Consider the following 15,355-nt stretch of genomic DNA (forward strand, 5'->3'; position numbering starts at 1 on the left):
ACATACTTTGGGCATGTTGCAAGGAGGGACTGGTCCTTGGAGAGGGACATCATGTTTGGGAGAGTGGAGGGACAGTGCAGGAGAAGAAGACCTTCAATCAGATGGATCGATTCTGTAACTGCAGTGGTGGGAATGAGTGTGTTTGAGATGGCGAGGTTGGGACAGGATAGAACGGCAATTAGGGCTCTTGTACATTGGGTCGCTATGAGTCTCAAGCGACTCGGCGGCACATATCTACAACAATAACTAGGTATATTTTCATTTTTTGTTAACAGCACTTAACTTACTGTTATTTTGTGGTTTGAAATTCTTTAAATTTTATTTATATTGATGTTGAGAATGTACACAGCAAACAGACGCTAACTTGGTGTTCCTCCCATTCAGTTCAGTGTGTTAGTGACATCCTCTGAGCTGTGCATCGATTCTCATTCTCCCTGAATATAAACTCAGCCCCCTCTAAGCCTCCCAACTAATTTTTTAAGTTGCCATTGTCATTTTGATCCCACATAGATAGGCCTTAAATGAACATAGAACTCACAACCAGGAGAAGATACAATAGAAGAATGGAACCTGCTAAGAATCAAATCTCTATGCACATCCAAAAACTTCTCTAACAGGATAAAAAGGGAAGTCACAGACTGGGAAAAAGTATTTGGTAACGACATATCAGATAAGGGACTTAGATCCAGAATTTATAAAATACTTGAGCACCACAACAAGCAAAAGGTAAATAATCCAATTGAAAAATGGGCACAGGATATGAACAGACACTTCACCAAAGAAGACATTCAGATGGCCAACAAGCACATGAAGAAATGTTCAAAATCCCTAGCTCTAAGAGAGATGCAAATCAAAACAACTATGAGATATCATCTCACCCCAGTCAGAATAGCAAAATTTAACAGAACAGCAAGCAACAAATGCTGGCGAGGTTGTGGAGAAACTGGAACCCTTATATCACTGTTGGTGGGAGTGTAAAATGGTGCAACCACTGTGGAAGGCAGTATGGCGCTTTCTCAAAAAGTTGCAAATAGAGATACCATCTGACCCAGGAATTCCACTTCTGGGAATATATCCCAAAGAGACCATAACTGACATCCAAGCAGATTTATGCACACCCATGTTTATCGCAGCTTTGTTCACAATAGCAAGGAGTTGGAAACAACCTAAGTGTCCATCAACAAATGAATGAATAGAGAAGCTGTGGTATATTCACACAAAGGAATACTATGCTGCATTGAAAAACAAGGAACTCAGGGGAGCTCTGGTGGCCTAGTGGCAAGAAGCTGTACTGTAATCCCAGAGGTACACGGTTCAAATCCACCAGATGCTCTGCCGGAGAAAGAGGGACAATTTCCTCCTGTACCAGTCAGATCTAATTTGATGGTACTGCACAAAAAATAATAATAAAAAAAATTTAAAAAAGAAAAGAAAAGAAAAACAAGGAACTCATGCAATATTATTCAAAATGGGTGACCCTGGGGGACACTATGCTGAGTGAAGTATCTCAGTCCCAAAAGGACAAATACTGCATGGTACCAATGTTGTAAAACAGGACTGACCTCAGGGTTGGGGGGAGACTGAGAAAGATAGGTTTAATAATGTATACTGCATTGAAACAGATGAGGGAGAAAACTGTTTAAGAGGGATATGTGATTAGGTATTTTTGTCATGTAGGGAGTCCAGAGCGAAGACTGCATAGTGGAGTGGACCTGGGGGAGGGTTCGTAAAACAATGAAAAAATTTTTCTTTTGTTTTTCCAGGAGGGTAGTGTACTAGGGGAGAGGGTAGGGAAGGGAGAAAAGTGCAACAATGAATGAATGGAACTCCAAAGTCTGTAAATTTTCATTTTCATTAATAATGAATTTTTTAAAAAGAATATAGCACTCAAGGTCTCTCAGTGGCACAATTGGTTTCTGGTTGGGGTACTAGGTATCTTAATTATTGACTTCTTGTTATGTGCTGTTGAGTAGACTATGACTTATTATAATCCTATGAAAAATAGCTCTGAACCTTGCCCTATCCTGAGCCAATCTCACTGTCTCTGACACACCTGCCCCCATTGCCACATTCATTGTGTCAATCCCTCTTATCCAGGGTCTTCTCCTGTGCTGTCCCTCCATTCTTCCTAGGATAATGTCCTTCTCCAATGACTGATCCCTGGTGGCACAATCCTTGCCTCCAATGAGATGAGGTCTTCCCTCCAGAAAAAAATATAGATGCTTAATTTTTTTTTTCTTTAAACTATCTGACCAGTAGCTAGTATGCTGTGTGGAAGGCAGAGAATGGAGTTGTTGTTGCTGTTGTTGTTATGTGCCGTAGAGTCGCTTGTACCTCATAGTGACCCTATGTACAACAGCGCTAAACTCTGTTCTGTCTTGTGCCAATCGCACTGTCTCCAATACACCCATTCCAATTACCCCAGTCACTGAATCACTCCACCTCATAGAGGACCTTCCTCTCCTGCGCTGTCCCCCCACCCTCCCAAGCATGATGGCCCTCTCCAAGGACCGGTCCCTCCTTATAACATGTCCAAAATATGTCAGACGAAGCCTCAAAATCCTCGAACCTCTTTGTTTTCTTATCAGTCCATGGTACATTCAATACTCTTCTCCAGCACTACAGCTCAAATTCTCCTTCTAGCCTCCTTAGTCACTGTCCAACTCTCTGATGCATAACAAGTGATTGCAAAGACCATGGCCTCTATCAGACGCACCTGAGTCTCCAGAGTGACGCCATTGCTCTTCAGTACCCTGGAGAGGTCCCTAACAGCAGACTTTCCCATGGCAATACGTCTTCTAATTTCCTGGCTACTGATGCCAGGAGTGTTGACTGTGGAGCCAAGCAAACGAAAACTGTGAACAATCTCAATCTCTTCACCATCCATCCTGATGCTGCCAATTGGTCCAGTGGTGAGAATCTTTGTCTTCTTGATATTGAGCCTCAATCCATATTGAAGGCTGCAGTCCTTGACCCTCTGCAGCAAGTGCTTCTTCAGGTCCTCCTCAGTTTCAGCAAGCAGGGTTATGTCATCTGCATAATGCAGATTGTTGATAGATCTTCCACCAATCCTGTTGCCATATTTCTCCTCATAGAGCCCAGCCTCCCGGATAATCTGTTCTGCATGCAGGTTGAAAACGTATGGAGACACGACACATCCCTGGTGTATGCCCTTCCCAATTTTGAACCATGGAGTGTTTCCTTACTCTGTTCTAATGACTGCCTCTTAGTCCAACTGTAGGTTTCACATTAGCATGATCAAGTGTTCTGGGATTCCCATTCTTCTCAGAGTCAGCCACAGTTTATTTTTATCAACACAGTCAAATGTCTTTGCATAGTCATTGAAACAGAGATAGACATTCCTCTGGTATTCCCTTCTTTTGGTCAACATCCATCTGACATTAGCTACAATGTCCCTAGTACCACGGTCCCTTCTAAACCCAGTCTGGGCTTCTGGCAGTTCTCTGCTGATGTGCTCTTCCAGTTGTTTTTGGATGATCTTCAGTAGAATTTTGCTTGCATGTGAAATCAATGATATTGTTCTATAGTTTCCACACTCTGTTGTGTCACCCTTCTTTGAAATGGAAACAAATAGAGATCTCTTCCAGTCAGTTGGCCAAATGGTTGTTCTCCAGATTTCTTGGCACAACTTGGTGAGCACATCCAGGACAGCATCTGTAAGCTGAAGTATGTCAATTGGTATACCATCTACTCCTGGGGCCTTATTTTTTGCAATTTCCTTCAAAGCAGCCTGAACTTCTTCCTTCATCACCATAGGCTCTTGCTCATATGCTGCTTCATTAAATTCTTCTGTTTTTGCCAATTCCTTTTGATGCAGTGACTCAGAATATTCTTTCCATCTTCTTTTAATACTTCCTGGATAATTTAATATTCTGCCTAAGGCATCCTTGATTATAGCAACTTGAGGTTTGAATTTGTTCTTCAGTTCCTTCAGCTTAAGAAATGCTGAGCGAGTTCGGCCCTTTTGATTTTCTGACTCCAGATCCTTGCACATTTCATTCTAATATTTTACTTTGTCATCCCTTGCTGCCTTTTGAAATCTTCTGTCCAGCTCTTTAGTATCTTGAATTCTTACTTTTGCTTCGGCTTCTCCGCACTCCAGTGCAATATTCAGAGTTTCTTCTGACATTCATTTTCTTCTTTTCTTCCTCCTCTGTCTTTGTAATGACCATTTGCACTCGTCCTGGATGATGCCCTTGATATCCTCCCACAATTCATCTGGTCTTCACTCATTAGTGTTCAAGGCCACAAACCTGTTCCTGAGATGGTTCTGAAATTCAGGTGGGATAGACTCAAAGTCATATTTTGGTTCCTATGGATTTGGTTTAATTTTCCTCAGCTTCAGCTTGAACTTGCATATGAGTAGTTGATGGTCTGTTCCACAATCAGCTCCTGACCTGGTTTGCACAGCTGATATGGAGTTTCTCCAGTGTTTCTTTACACAGATGTAATCGATCTGATTCCTGTGCATACCATCAGGTGAAATCCATGTACATAACCTGCACTTATGTCTCTTAAAAAAACTTATTTGCAATCATTTGCATTGATTGTGCAAAATTCCATCATTATCTCTCCAGCTCCATTTTTGTCACCGAGTCCATGTTTTCCAATTACTGAATCGTCTTCTCTGTTCCCAACTTTTGCATTCCAGTCACCCATTATTATCAATGCATCTTAATTGCATGTTCGATTGATCTCCAACTGTAAAAGTTGGTAGAAATCTTCTATTTCCTCTTCTTTGGCTCTGATTGTTGGTGCAAATATCTGAATGATAGTGGTATTCACTGGACTTCCTTGTATGTGTATGGATATTATCCTGTCACTCACAATATTGTACTTCAAGATGGATGTAGAAATTACTTTTTTAACTATGAAAGCAACCCCATTTTTCCTCTCCTTTTCATCTCTGGAGTAATATATGATCATCTGACTCAAAATGTTCCATGCCAGTCCATCTCATCTCATCATTTCCTAATGTGTCAATATTTATGCGTTCCATTTCTTCCTTAACAATATCTAATTTTCCTACATTCATGGGTCTCACATTCCACGTTCCAATCCCTAGTGTCTGCTTACAACTGTTCCTCTTCCTTTGTATTTCGATACTTGAAACTCCACCTCAGTTGCCCTTTCTGTTATTCTACATGTGTTCTGTTGTACACAGGGTTTTCAGAGGTCTGCTATTTTGCAAGTGGATGGCCAATCCAAAGAATGGAGTAGGTAGCAGAAATGTGTGACTGCTGTGGCCCACAGTGTCCAAGTTTGATTTATCTTTCCTCACATATTCCACTTACCTATTTTGACTTTTCCTTTTTCCAGGGGTGAGACTTTATAAAATTTCTCTCAGTAGAACCGTGAAAAGAACACAGTCCTTTTTACTCCATTTGCAAGGCAATGAGTATTTCTAGTAATGTGCAAAGTAATATAACAAAGATGATTGGGTAATACAGAGTGAGGGGGATTAGGGACTAGATGGGGTATTATGTGGTCTAATTTCAGGGGAATGATTTATATTAATTATACTTAGCTTTTGCTCCCTTGGTGGAGCAATCTGTTTTACATGCCCCTCCTGTGCCCTTTCCTTTGGGGTACACTGTGCCTGGGTGTGATTTCTTGGGGTCAAAGGCATTGATATTGAAACCGTTGGTCCAGCCACTTATCTTTAATATGTTGTTCCTGCCACTGTTGTAAGGCACAGATAGGACTTTCACTGTCATAAAAAAGTAATTTAAAAGTGATTAGTTTATCAAGGAGATGAAGAAAAGAAAAACCAATGAAAATAAATTCCAGTGTCAAGAATTAAAAGAAAAAAAAAGAATTAAAAGAAGTAGAGGATCAAAGATTATTGGAAGTGGAGGCAGGCATTTAAAGAAGATAAAATCTATCTAGAAGTCTAGGAATCATGGTATTTTAATTGAAAGAGTAAAAATAGAATAAACTTCTCACCTGGAAAACTGCTTCTATAAATGTTGACATTGTGAGTTCCTATCTGGGGATATCTCCCAACAGCACATGACAGGGCATAATGAGAGACTTAGAACCTGCCCCTGCTCCTCTTGTTTTTCAGTTTTCTTGCTCTTGGGAGTAGAGAGTGGGTGTGTTATTAAGTAGGTACCTGGTCATAGGAATTCCTCTGAAGCTAGAAGAAAGGGTGATAAGGCAGTAATGAGCTACAATCAAGGTAAGACAAGTGATTATTTAGGTCCTAGGTACAATGATATGTCTGCCTAAAGTACAGAATATATCCCCAGCTTCTTTTATGTGGATATAGATGTAGCACTGACTGTACCAACAGTGTTGTGCAGTAAAGGAATCCATGGGTGGTGAAACAGTTAATATACTCAGTGGTTGTTGTGGATTGAATTGTTTCCCCCTCCAAATTTGTTGTATATCCTTCCATGCTTGTGGTTATAATCCCATTTGGGAATGAGTTGTTTCTGTTATGTTGTTGTTAGATGAGGTCGAGTTGAGTAGGACTCATACTGACTCTATGAACAAGAGATCTGTCCTATCTTTTGCTGTCCTCACAATCTCTAACACCTGGAGTCCAGTGCTTCTGTCACTGTGCTGTGTCAGTCCAGCTGGTTGAGGAGCTATCCCTCCACCTTTCCAAGCATGATGTCCCTCTCTAAGGAACAGCCTCTCTTAACAACATGGGCTCTGGTGGGCTAGTAGCAAGAAGCTGTGCTGGAATTCTGAAGGTACATGGTTTGAAGTCACCAGCTTCCCTACAGGAGAAGTATGGATAATCTCCTTTCATGGCACTAACTTCCTCTAAAAACCTGCTGGAAAAAGCTCCCCAGAGTGTCATGTATGGATCGGTTCCCACTCTACGGAACATGACACACACAACCAACCACATGCCCAAAGTATGTGAGATGAAACTTCATAATCTTTGCCTTAGTGTGAGATATATCTTGATTCAATCTCTTTTGAGAGATTTAGATTAAACAAGCAAACTAAGAAGTAAAGATGAGCAGAAACTGATGTTAAGTCACATAGGGATCCCCAAGGAACTAGGAAATAAGCTGAAGAGAGAAGAACCTTACCCCAAAGCCAACAGAAAGTGCGAGCTTTTCCCTGGAACTGGTATTCTGGATTTAGATTTCTAGCCTCCTGAAAAGGTTCAACAGCAATGTTCCTTGTAGGTAAAAAATGGAAAAGCTTCATCTCTCAAACTTTGTATATGTTGCGAGGAGAAGCTATTCCTTGGAAAGGGACATCATGCTAGGAAAGATGGAGGGTCAGTGAAAAGAGCAAGACCCTAACAGATGAATTGACACAGTGACTGCAGCAACAGGCTGACACAGGATAGGAGAAGGTTCAGATCTGTTGTTCGTAGGGTTGCGATGAGTTGCACTTGACTTAAGAGCAACAATTTGCTATAAGGAAGCTCTGGTAGCCTGGTAGGTAGGAAGTTATGCTGCCAACCCAAAGGCAGGAGGTTCAAATCCACCAGCTGTTCTACAGGACATAGATGAGCCATCTCCTCCCATGTGATTTACAGCCTCAGAACACCCCCTGGAGGCGCAGTTAGCAGTCAGTTCCAACTTCACAGCAATGAGATAAACTCTGAGAAAAGAAATTTGTTTGCTAAAATTATCCACTTGTAGTATTTCTGTTAGAGCAGGGTGCTCTGATGGTGTAGACTTAGAGAGTTGTGCAGCTTAGTTTATCCACCTGTGGCTTCTTGAGAGAGAAATGAACAGTCTCCTCCTGTGCCTTTTTTTTTCAGCCTTGGAAACCAGCTAGTGGTCACTTCGAGTAGATTCCTTCTACTCTGACAAACATGGGGTTGGCTTGAGCTGGAATGGACTTGACAACAATTGGTTCAATGCAATGTTCTGTAGTAATGGAAATGTTTCTGTGTTATGAAAGATAGCAGGTCCCTGGCTGGGTGTGACTGTTGGGCCCTTCAAATATGGCTAGTATGACTGATGATCTGAATTTTTCACTTATATATATATATTTTTAGTTAATTTAATGTTAATTTTAAAAGCCATATGTGGCCAGTGGCTACACTTTGAGACAGTGCAAAGGTAAGGATTAGTGTATTAGTGTTGATAGACTAGATATACTTGCAGTTTTTCTTCATATTATGTTTATGGCCATTATGACTATTATGTTGATACATGGGCCTAAAAAAAGATACAGAAAAAGAGAGAGTGGAGTAATAATAATAGCTAATATTTTGTGTGTGCTTACTATAATCTAAGTACTTATCAAAACTTCACAACAATCATAGATACTATTTCTATTACCACTTTACAAATTCTAAAACTGGTAAGGAGTGGAGCTGGAATTCATACACAGATGGTTTGGTTACAGAACCCGCTCATTTATACTACATAGATTCAGAAAGAGGTGGTGGGGAGTGTCCGGGGTCACAAACTGTTCCAAGGTGCCTGAGGAGCCGCAGTGCAGGGAATTATCTGTGGCTTCTTCTAGTTGTTATCTTCGTAACTCCTATCACATGGCTAGATAGGACTATGCAATATAAGGTATTTATGGCCCACCAAGGGGATTGGATAGTTTGCTTGTCATGTAAATGACACCTTTCAGTGAGACCATGCAGAATGTTAATGTGAGAATTGGTCAGTTTTACCATCTCACCAGACTAAATTTGAGCTATGTTGTTATCAGGCGCCCTCAAGACAACTCTGACTCATAGTGACCCAGTGAACAACAGATTTGAACCTATCCTATCCTGTGTCAAGCCCATGATCTCTGTCATGCTTTAGATTATTTTTAGAGTTACTGCGTCAATCTGTCTTGTTGAGGGTCTTTCTCTGTTTCGATGACCCTCCTCCTGTCCCAGAATGATGTCTTTTTCCAAGGATTGGTCTCTCTTGACAATGTGTCAAAAGTGTGAGACAAAATTTCACCATCTTTGCCTCTAAGGGGCATCCTACTTGTATTCCCTCCAAGCCAAAGTTGGTTATTCTTTTGGCAGTCCATGGAATTCAGTATCTTCTTCACTACCACACTTCTAAGGCATAAATCTTTCTATCATCTTTATTCATTGTCCAACTTTCAGATGCATGTTATTGTGATAGGTGCCATTGAGTTGAATACGACTCATAGTGACCCTATAAACAACAGATCTGAACCTTGTCCTCTACTGCACTGTCCTCAAAATCTTTAAAACACTTAAGCTCATTGCTGCAACCACTGTGTCAATCCACCACGTTGAGGGTCTTCCTCTCTTTGCTGTCCCTCATCTTTCCAAGCATGATCATCCCTCTCCAAGGAATAACCTCTCTGAGCAACAGGCCCAAAGTAATCTTTGCCTACAAGGAGCACTCTGGCTGTACCTTCTCCAGGATATATTTGTTCTTTTGGCAGACCATGGGATATTCAGTATTCTTTTCTAAAACTACAGTTCAAAGGTATCACTTCTCCTTCTGTCATCCTTGTTCATTGTCCAGTTCTCAGATGCATAGCAAGTGACTGAAAAGACCATGGCCTGAATTAGGGGCATCTAAGTCCACAAACTAACAGCATTGTTCCTCAAAAATTTGGAGAGATTTCTGACTATAGATTTTCTCAGTCCAATATGTCTTCTGATCGCCTGATTGTTGGTACCAAGTGCATTGATTGTGTTTCCAAGTAAAATGAAGTTGTTGACAGTTTTGGTCTTTTCTCCATCAATCATGATGTTGCTTTTGGTACAGTGGTAAGGATTTTTGTTTTCTTGATCTTAAGATGCAATCCATATTGAAGGCTGCAGTGTTTAACTTTCTGTAGCAAATACTTCAAGTCCTCCTTGCTTTCAGCAAGCAAGGTTGTGTCATCTGCATCCCATATTCTTCTTCCTGGAGTCTAGCTTCTTGAATAGTTTGGTCAGCATAGAGATTAAATAGGTATGGAGAAAGGGTATAATCCTGACACATACCTTTTCTTGTTTTAAGCCATGCTGTGTTTCTTTGCTCTGTTCACTCAATAGTCTCTTGATTTTTTTTTCAATTTTTTTTTAAATTTTTTTATTTTTATTTTGTGTGCGTGTACCGTCAAATCAGATCTGACTGGTACAGGAGGATATTGCACCTCCTTCTCCGGCAGAGCATCTGGTGGATTCGAACCGTGTTCCTCTGGGAGTGCAGTGCAGCTTCTTGCCACTAGGCCACCAGAGCTCCCCAGTCTCTTGATTTAGGTCTAGGTTTTATATGAGCACAATCAAGTTTTCTGGGATTCCCATTCTTCTCGTGTTAACCATAATTTGTTGTGATCCATGCAGTTAAATGCCTTTGCATGGTCAATAAAACACAAATAGATTAAAGATGATGCATAAGAAGCAATTAAGAAGTTTATGGCTTGGATCAGGCACATCTTTGTCTTTAAACTGCTATTGTTGCTCTTTAGCCCCTTGCAGAGATCCTTGACAGCAGTTTTTCCCAATGCAACACATCTTAGGATTCCTTGACTGAAGTCATCATGGGTGTTGGTTGTGGATTCAAATAACATGAAATCATTGACAAATCTTCAATCTTTTCTCCATCTTTCATGATGTTGCTTATTGGTCTAGTGGTGAAGATTTTCATTTTCTTAGTGCTGGGATGTAACATATTTGTACCCATTGTACTAGAGATTAAAAGACTATTAAAAATAATGAAAGAGTAAAATACATCCTTTGGACCTGATACTTGCACTGATGGGAGATGCAGAGTTGTATTGTAAGACATGATGTGAGATGAGACTGTGTTGTCAGTAGAGGTGGCAGAAAGAAGACTGACATGAGATAGAGCTGTGGATTCCTAGCTGATGGGGCGAGAAATCTAAGTGACTAATCTTAGGAGAACAAATGCCATAAGTAATTTGTTGAGGAGCTAAGTAGTGGTCCTGAGCACATTAAACGGTAGAGCTAGGGAACTCTGGTGGCCTAGTGGCAAGAAGCTGCACTGTATCCCAGAGGTAGGTGGTTCAAATCCACCAGATGCTCTGTGGAGGAGGGGCAATCTCCTCCTGTGCCAGTCAGATCTGATTTGATGGTACACACACGCACATGCATACTTAAAAAAAAAGGACAGAGTTGAAAGAGTTTGTGATACTTGCCAGAGCAGGGAAAGAGATCAGGGTAAGAGGGAGAGGTCTGCCTTTTGGCAAGGTTCAGATTCTGAGTCAACTTTGGTTCTGAATCATAATCTGTTACTTCTTTGAAAAAGCCGTTATTATTAATATTTTCTGTGAGTTCTGTGTGGCCGTTTCAATGAAGCCTTCTAGAGAAGTAGTGAGTGCTGTGAGAGGTACAACTGGCTAGGGGCTGCCACGTCTTAGTCATTAAACTTGTTCTTTAGGGCTTTAAGGAGGAATCAATAGCACAACTAATTAATATCTGGCTATCAATGTTTAGTGTATTGATTCTATTTTTAAGATTATCTCTAAATATAGGTAAGATGTACTCAAAGTTATATTTTGGCTCTCATAAACTTGTTCTCTCTTTAGCTTCAAGCTGAAACTGCTTTTGAATACCATCAAGTTGGAGCCAGGCCACAGCGGGTTTTCAGAGGCATGAAATCACATGGGAAAAGATTGCTCATTTTTTTCCTATGGAGCAGTTGGTGGCTTTTAACCGTGTACCTTTGCATTGACAGTGCAATCTCTTAACAATAAGCCACCAGAGTTCTCTCAGCTTGAAACTAGATATGAGCAATTAATGGTCTATTCCAAGTCAGTATCTGGTCTTGTTCTGACAGAAAATATTGTCTCCATTGTTTTTCAACAGATGTAGTAAAATTGAATCCTGTGCATTAACGTTGCCAAGTCCACATACATAGTTGCTGTTTGTGTTCTTTTTTTTTTTTAAAGTATTTTAAGTCAGTCAGTATAAAATAAATATGTTGACTTTTGCTTTATTGACTATTATAAAGGCCTTTGACTATGTGGACCATAGCAAATCAGGGATAACACTGATTATTGTTAGGAGCCATTGAGTTGAGTACAACTTGTAGTGACCATGTTGAAACCTGTCCTATCCTGTGCCATCTTCACACTTCCTGACACAAAAGAGCCCATTGCAGCAGTCACCGTGTCAATCCACCTGGTTGAGTGTCTTACTCTCCATCACTGACCCTCCACCCTTCCCAGCATCACGTCCTTCTCCAAGGAATAGCTCCTTCTAGCAACATGCCCAAAGTATATGAGGTAAAGTCTCATCATTCTTGCTTCCAAAAAGCACTCCTGCTGCATCCTTTCAAAGACGTATTTGTTTATTCTTTTGGCCGCCCATGGGATGTTCAGTGTCCTTCTCCAACATGACAGCTCAAAGGCATCAATTCTTTTTCTGTCATCCTTATTCATTGTCCAGCTCTCAGATGCGTAGTAAGTGGTTAGAAAGACCATGGGCTGAATCAGATGCATCTTGCTCCTCAAAGTGACATCATTACTCCTCAGTAATTTGGAGAGGTTCCTAACTGCATATTTTCCCAGTGCAATGTATCTCCTTATTTCCTGACAGCTGGTACTAAGGGTGTTAATTGTGGATCAAAGTAAGATGAAGTTGTTGACAGTTTCATTCTCTTCTCCATCTGTCATTATGTTGCCCATCAGACCAGTGGTAAGAATCTTTTTTTTTCTTGACATTGAGATGCAATCCATACTGAAGGCTGCATTACCAGATCTTCTGCAACAAGTGCTTCAAGTCTTTCTCACTTTTAGCAAGCAATTTTGTGTTGTCTGCATAGTGCAAATTTTGATGAGTCTCCCTCCGACCTTAATGTCACATTCCTTTTCATAGAGTCCAGTTTCCCAGAGAATTTGCTTGGCATAAAAATTGAATAAGTATGGAGAGAGGATACAACTTTGACACACATCCTTCTCAATTTTAAATCATGCTGTTTTCCCTGTTTGCACAACAGCCTCCTGGTGCAGGTATAGCTTTCATATGAGCACAATTAAGTGCTCTGGGACTCCCATTCTTCTCAATGTCAACTACAACTTGTTATGATACACACAGCCAAATTCCTTGCTGCAATCAATAAAGCACAGATAGACAGTCTTCTAGTATTCTTTACTTTCAGTCAGGATCCATCTGACGTGAGAATGGTATCCCTGGTGCTATAGCCTCTTCTAAATCCTGCTTGACCTTCTGGCAGTTTCCTATCTATGTATTATTCGAGCCATCTTTGAATGATCCTCAGCAGTGTTATGCTTGCATGTGATATTACTGATATTGTTTGATAGTTTCCACATTCAGTTAGATCACATTTCTTGGGAATGGGAACAAATATGGACCTCTTCCAATCTGTTGGCCATACAGCTGACCTCCAAATTTCCTGGCATAGACTGGTGAGTGTATCCTAGGCTACATCTTGTTAATTGAAACAAGTCATTTGGTATCACATCAATTCCTGGGGCCTTATTTTTTGCCAATGCCATCAATGCAGCTTCTACTTCTTCCTTCATTGCCATTGGCTCCTGTTCATATGGTACTTCCTGAAATTTTTCAGTCTCAATCATTTCTTTTCGGTACAATAATTCTGTGTATTCCCGCCAGCTTTTTTTAAAAATGTTTTCTGGGCCATTCAAAATCAGATCACAATTGTGTTCATGTGAAACCTATACATAGACTAAGAACCAGCCAGTTGTCTGAAAAGAACCAGAGAACACAGACTGCATTGCTTAAAATCAGATGTGTGTTAATGTTGTACCTTTCTCCATACCTATTCAATTTGTGTGTTGAGCAAATAATTTGAGAAGTTAGTACAGGAAAAAGAATGTGGCATCAGGATTGGAGTAAGACTTTCAACTACTTGAATCATGCAGATGATACAATCTTACATGCTAAAAGTGAAAAGAACTTAAAGTAGTTACTTCAGAATATCACACACCACTGCCTTCAATATTGATGACATCTCAATATCAAGAAAACAAGCATCCTTATCACTTGACCAATAGGCATTATCACAAAAGAGGGAGAAAAGATTGAAGTTGTCAATGTTTTTCATTTTACTTGAATCTATAATCAATACCCATGATAGGAGCAGTAAAGAAATTAAAAGACGTGTTGCACTGGGAAAATCTGCTGTCAAGGATCTTTGCAAGGTACTAAAGAACAAGGACTTAAGTTTAAAGACAAGTGTGCCAGCTACAAACCGTAGTGTTTTCAGTTTCTTCCTATTCATCTGAAACCTGGACAATGAATAAGGATAACAGAAGAACTGATACCTTTAAATTGTGGTGTTGGAGAAGTATTGTGAACTTCCTGTGGATTGCCAAAAGAATATGTCTATTTTAGGGGAAATGCAACCAGGGTGCTTGCTCCATTGAGGCAAGAATAATGAATAGACATTTCATCTCACATACTGTGGACATGTTGTCAGGAAGGACCAGTCCTTGGAAAAAGACATCATTCTGAGAAAGGTCAGAGAAAAGAGGAAAATCTTCAACAAGATGGATTGACACAGTGTCTGTCACAATGATCTCAAGCATGTCAGAGACGGTGAAGGTGGTACAGGATATGTTGTTCACATAGTTTCTCTGAATGATAATTGACTGATGGCACCTAATAACATCAACAAGTACTTTGAGGAGGTAACTTCTCTTGGTTTATTTTCTGGCACTACACCAATATTTTCACTGGCTAGTTATTGTTAGAAATAATCTGTCTCAGTATTCCTAGTCTGTCTCAGTATGGAAGCTTCCCCAAAACCAGTATACTGTAGGTGTCCCTGATGGTATTTGTAGTATTTGTGGTATGCTTCCAGCATCACAATCACACACATACACCCCACCACTGTAAAACAAACTGACAGATGAATATAACATTTAGAGATGCAAAAGCCATGGGGTAAAGGAGCTAGAGATTCAAGTAAGCTGGGTATAGTAGGTTCAGTACAGGAGCTGAGGTAAGTACAGTTTGATGCTAACTGGAGCTTGGGAACGTTTGTATGATAGACACGATAAAGATGTAGTGTGAGGAGACTACTGGGTTGAAGTGGCCATTTTCTTCTTACAGCTGTTGGTGAATCTATTTTAAGAAATTAAAGTCTTTTCTGATTATTCAGAAAGTTGGCTGTTGAACTTGAATTCAGAGTAAAAGATGTTGTATCATTTTAAAAGTTACATTATTACCTTAGCCACCTTGTGGCCTGATGAATTGTCCTTGTCTGTCATATAAGACTAAATTTCTTTCATAATTGGCGGTGCCCCTCAATTTCCCTTTTTTTTCCCAATTTCCCTTTTTTGCAGATATAGTAAACCTGTGAGAGGCAGGACTAAACAAGATTGCCTATTTTTCCAAGTCTTTGAATTCTTCTATCTTTGAAAGCCTGCAGTCTTAACAGTTTCCTTATTGCTCTCTGTCAGAAATTATTTGAATATTCCTTTTCTGACTAGC

The sequence above is a fragment of the Elephantulus edwardii genome, unplaced genomic scaffold (assembly GCF_000299155.1).
Source record: "Elephantulus edwardii isolate Elephantulus edwardi_28Jun2011 unplaced genomic scaffold, EleEdw1.0 scaffold00026, whole genome shotgun sequence".
NCBI lineage: Eukaryota > Metazoa > Chordata > Mammalia > Macroscelidea > Macroscelididae > Elephantulus > Elephantulus edwardii.